Genomic DNA, 5,506 nt, shown 5'->3' with positions numbered 1-5,506 from the left:
ATTCATATCAATGTATGACAAAACCCACTGAAATGTTGTGAAGTAATTAGCCTCCAACTAATTAAAAAAAAAAAATGTAAGACATGGAACCTGTTCTTCAAGGTTGGAAACAGAAAATCCATGTATGGAGTTTCAATCTCCAAGCATAGAACCTGACACTCCTCTATGAAATATGGACTTTTAAGCATTGATTTAGGTCTTTTTTAGGTCTAATATTACCTCTCCTAGCATATAATCTGATTTAGGTCTAATTTTACCTTTCCAAGCATATAATCTGATTCTCTACCTGATAATCCACTGAACAAGGGACTTAGATCTCCCAGCATAGAACTTTGTTCTCTAAGCATGAAAACCTATAAAGCAGGTATAAAATATGTCCCGTCAAAGTCCTGCCCATCTGCCACTGCCCACTTTGGACACAGAACATCCCGTCATGGATAAAAATGAGCTGGTACAGAGGGCCAAACTGGCTGAGCAGGCTGAGCGATATGATGACATGGCTGCCTGCGTGAAGTCTGTAACTGAGCCAGGAGCCAAATTAGCCGATGAGGAGAGGAGTTGTCTCTCGGTTGCTTGTAAAAATGTTGTAGGAGCCCATGGGTCATCTTGGAGGGTCCTCTCAAGTATTGAGCCAAAGACGGAAGGTGCTGAGAAAAAAACAGAAGATGACTCGAGAATACAGAGAGAAAATAGAGACCAAGCTAGGACATATCTGCGATGATGGACTGTCACTTTTGGAAAAGTTCTGTTTTTTAATTAATTTATTTTAATTGGAGGATAATTACTTTACAGTGTTGTGATGGTTTTGCCATACATCAATGTGAATCAGTCACAGGCATACATCTGTCCCCACCATACTGAACTGCCCTCCCATCTCCCTCCCTACCCTATCCCTCTGGGTTGTCTCAGAGCACTGACGGTGTGCCCTGCCTCATGCATCCAACTTGCATGGGTTAACTATTTTACATGTGTTCCAATGCCTTTCTCTCAAATTATCCCACCCTCGCCTTCTCCCACGGCGTCCAAGAGTCTGTTCTTTACACCTGTGTCTCCTTTGCTGCCCTGCCTGTAGGATCAGCGGTACCATCTTTCTAAATTCCATATGTATATATATGCGTTGCTGCTGCTGCTAAGTCACTTCAGTTGTGTCCGACTCTGTGTGACCCCATAGACGGCAGCCCACCAGACTCCTCCGTCCATGAGATTCTCCAGGCAGGAGCACTGGAGTGAGGTGTCATTTCCTTCTCCAATGCAGGAAAGTGAAAGTGAAGTCGCTCAGTCATGCCTGACTCTTAGCGACCCCATGGCCTGCAGCCTACCAGGCTCTGCCCATGGGATTTTCCAGGCAAGAGTACTGGAGTGGGGTGCCAGTGCCTTCTCCGAATATAAATATGTGTTAATATAGAGTATTTGTCTTTCTTTTTCTGACTTCACTCTGTAATAGGCTCCAGGTTCATCCTCCTCATTAGAACTGACTCAAATGTGTTTCTTTTTATAGATGAGTAAACTTCCATTGTGTATATGTGCTACAACTTGCTTATCCATTCATCTGTTGATGGACATCTAGGTTGCTTCCATGTCCTAGCTATTGTATATAGTACTGCAGGGAACACTGGGGTTCATGTGTCTCTTTCAATTCTGATTTCCTTGGGGTGTACGCCCAGCAGTGTGATTGTTGGGTTGTATGGCAGTTCTATTCACGGTTTTTAAAGAAATCTCTACATTGTTCTTCACAGCAGCTGGACCAGTTTGCATTTCCACCAACAGTGTAAGAGGGTTCCCTTTTCTCCACACCTTCTCTAGCATTTATTACTTATAGATTTTTTTTGATGATGGCTATTCTGACCAATGTGGGATGATAACCACATTGTGGTTTTGATTTGCATTTCTCTAATGAGCTTACAAATAGCTGTGAAAAGAAGAGAAGTGAAAAGCAAAGGAGAAAAGGAAAGATATTCCCATTTGAATGCAGAATTCCAAAGAATAGCCAGGAGAGATAAGAAAGCCTTCCTCAGTGATCAATACAAAGAAATAGAGGAAAACAACAGAATGGGAAAGACTAGAGATCTCTTCAAGAAAATTAGAGATACCAAGGGAATATTTCATGCAAAAATGGGCTCAATAAAGGACAGAAATGGTATGGACCTAACAGAAGCAGAAGATATTAAGAAGAGGTAGCAGGAGTACACAGAAGAACTGTACAAAAAAGATCTCCACCACCCAGATAATCACAATGGTGTGATCACTCACCTAGAGCCAGACATCCTGGAATGTGAAGTCAAGTGGGCCTTAGAAAGCATCACTACGAACAAAGCTAGTGGGTGTGATGGAATTCCAGTTGAGCTATTTCAAACCCTGAAAGATGATGCTGTGAAAGTGCTGCACTCAATATGCCAGCAAATTTGGAAAACTCAGCAGTGGCCACAGGACTGGAAAAGGTCCATTTTCATTCCAATCCCTAAGAAAGGCAATCCCCCAAAATGCTCAAACTACTGCACAATTGCACTCATCTCACACGCTAGTAAAGTAATGCTCAAAATTCCCCAAGCCAGGCTTCAGCAATACGTGAACCGTGAACTTCCAGATGTTCAGGTTGGTTTTAGAAAAGGCAGAGGAACCAGAGATCAAATTGCCAATATCTGCTGGATCATCGAAAAAGCAAGAGAGTTCCAGAAAAACATCTATTTCTGCTTTATTGACTACGCCAAAGCCTTTGACTGTGTGGATTACAATAAACTGTGGAAAATTCTGAAAGAGATGGGAATACCAGACAACTTGACCCCCCTCTTGAGAAACCTGTATGCAGGTCAGGAAGCACCCGTTAGAACTGGACATGGAACAACAGACTGGTTCCCAATAGGAAAAGGAGTACATCAAGGCTGTATATTGTCACCCTGCTTATTTAACTTGTATGCAGAGTACATCATGAGAAACGCTGGGCTGGAAGAAGCACAAGCTGGAATCAAGATTGCCGGGAGAAATAGCAATAACCTCAGATATGCAGATGACACCACCCTTATGGCAGAAAGTGAAGAGGAACTAAAAAGCCTCTTGATGAAAGTGAAAGAGGAGAGTGAAAAAGTTGGCTTAAAGCTCAACATTCAGAAAACTAAGATCATGTCATCCGGTCCCATCACCTCATGGGAAATAGATGGGGAAACAGTGGAAGCAGTGTCAGACTTTATTTTTTTGGGCTCCAAAAATCACTGTAGATGGTGATTGCAGCCATGAAATTAAAAGACGCTTACTCCTTGGAAGGAAAGTTATGACCAACCTAGATAGCATATTAAAAAGCAGAGACATTACTTTGCCAACAAAGGTCCGTCTGGTCAAGGCTATGGTTTTTCCAGTGGTCATGTATGGATGTGAGAGTTGGACTGTGAAGAAAGCTGAGCACTGAAAAGTTGATGCTTTTGAACTATGCTGTTGGAGAAGACTCTTGAGAGTCTCTTGGACTGCCAGGAGATCCAACCAGTCCATCCTGAAAGAGATCAGTCCTGGGTGTTCATTGGAAGGACTGATGCTGAAGCTGAAACTCCAATACTTTGGCCACCTCATGGGAAGAGTTGATTCTTTGGAAAAGTCCCTGATGCTGGGATGGATTAGGGGCAGGAGGAGAAGGGGATGACAGAGGATGAGATGGCTAGATGGCATCACCGACTCGATGGGCATGAGTTTGAGCAAATTCCAGGAGTTTGTGATGAACAGGGAGGCCTGGCATGCTGTGATTCATGGGGTTGCAAAGAGTCAGAGATGACTGAGTGACTGAACTGAACTGAACTGAATAAGTGAGGTTGAGCATCTTTTCATGTGTTTATTAGCATCTGTATGTTCTCTTTGGATAAATGTCTGTTTAGGTCTTTTGATTGGGTTGTTGTTTTTCTCGTATTGAGCTGCATGAGCTGCTTGTATATTTTGGAGATTAATTCTTTGTCAGTTGTTTTATTTGCTATTATTTTCTCCCATTATAAGGACTGTTTTTTCACCTTGCTTATAGTTTGCTTCATTGTACAAAAACTCTTAAATTTAGTGAAGTTGCTCAGTCGTGTCTGACTCTTTGCGACCCCATGGACTGTAGCCTACCAGGCTCCTCCATCTTTGGGATTTTCCAGGCAAGAGTACTGGAGTGAGTTGCCATTTAATTAGGTCCTATTTGTTTATTTTTGTTTTTATTGGAAGAGTTCTTGATCCCCAATGCTTCACAAGCAGTGAGCGAAGTCTTCTGTTTGAAAATGAAAGAAGACTACTACCGTTCCTTGGTTGAGGTTGCTGCTAGTGATGACAAGAGAGGGATTGTGGATCTGTCACAGCAAGCATACTGAGAAGCTTTCAAAATCAGCAAAAAGAAAATGCAACCAACACATCCTATCAGATTGGGTCTGGCCCTTAACTTTTCTGTTTTGTATGATGAGATTTTCAACTTCCCTGAGAAAGTCTGCTCTCTTGCAAAGACAGCATTTGGTGAAGCCATTGCTGAACTTGATGCAGTAAGTGAAGAGTCATACAAAGGTAGCATGCTAATAGTGCAGTTACTGGGAGACAACTTGACATGATAGACATTGGATACCCAAGGAGACAAAGCTGCAGCAGGAGGAGGGGAAAAATAACTGGACTTCTAACTTTGTCTGCCTGATTCTGAAATTTACACAGTGGACCGTTTGTCATCTGTGCTGTCCCACAAATAGTTTTTTGTTTATGATTTATGACAGGTTTATGCTACTTCTATTTGAATTTGTACATTTCCCATGTGATTTTTATGTTTAGTATTAAGGGACTAGAGCCAGTTAACTTTTAGGGAGTTATCTGTTTTCATCGTGAGGTGGTCAATATGGGGATGTGAAATTTTTATACAAGTTATAAATGGCATAGTACTTTTGGTACATTGTGGCTTCACAAGGGCCAGTGTTAAAACTGCTTCCATGTCTAAGCAAAGAAAACTGCCTATATATTGGTTTGTGCTGGTGGAGAATGAAAGGGCTGATTGGTCCCAGGCACAGGTATAGTTGTGGGTACTTGTAGGCTTGGAGCACTCCCAGGCTGTAGTAGAAGTGGATGCCCCATGGACGTAGCATGTTAAGCTGTGTGTTATGTGTGGGACACTCAATTTCAGCGTGCATGCTGTTGACCACAGCTACAGAAGTGTTCCCTTGGTTGTGACCCAGTTTACTCTGGATAAAGGCAGAAACGGTTCACGTTCCATTATTTGTCAAGTTACCTGCTATTTGCTTTCATTAGTTTTGCTACGCTCATTTTATTTGTATTTAAATGTATTACCAACCTAAGAACAAAGGTACAAGCAAAGATGCAGTAAAAATGAATTGCTTGATATCTGTTACTTCATGGATATCAAGTGCAGCAGTAAAACAAAAAAAACCCCGTGTATTTGACTATCTTTTTAAGATTTTTTTTTTTTTTTGCTTCTGTGTGTTTTTTTTTTTTTTTTTTGTGATACTTGCCTAACATGCATGTACTATAAAAATAGTTAACAGGGAAATAACTTGAGATG

At 41.6% G+C, this 5,506-nt stretch overlaps 1 pseudogene; it reads left to right on the top strand.

Moving 5' to 3' along the window:
* The first annotated feature begins 433 nt into the window (after positions 1 to 433).
* Positions 434 to 4,553, top strand: LOC133069561 (14-3-3 protein zeta/delta-like; annotated as a pseudogene).
* Positions 4,554 to 5,506: the final 953 nt, after the last annotated feature.

This window comes from Dama dama, chromosome 14 (genome assembly GCF_033118175.1).
Source record: "Dama dama isolate Ldn47 chromosome 14, ASM3311817v1, whole genome shotgun sequence".
Classification (NCBI taxonomy): Eukaryota; Metazoa; Chordata; class Mammalia; order Artiodactyla; family Cervidae; genus Dama; species Dama dama.
Note: the sequence above shows the minus strand (reverse complement) of the source record. Positions and strands in the feature narration are given on the sequence as shown.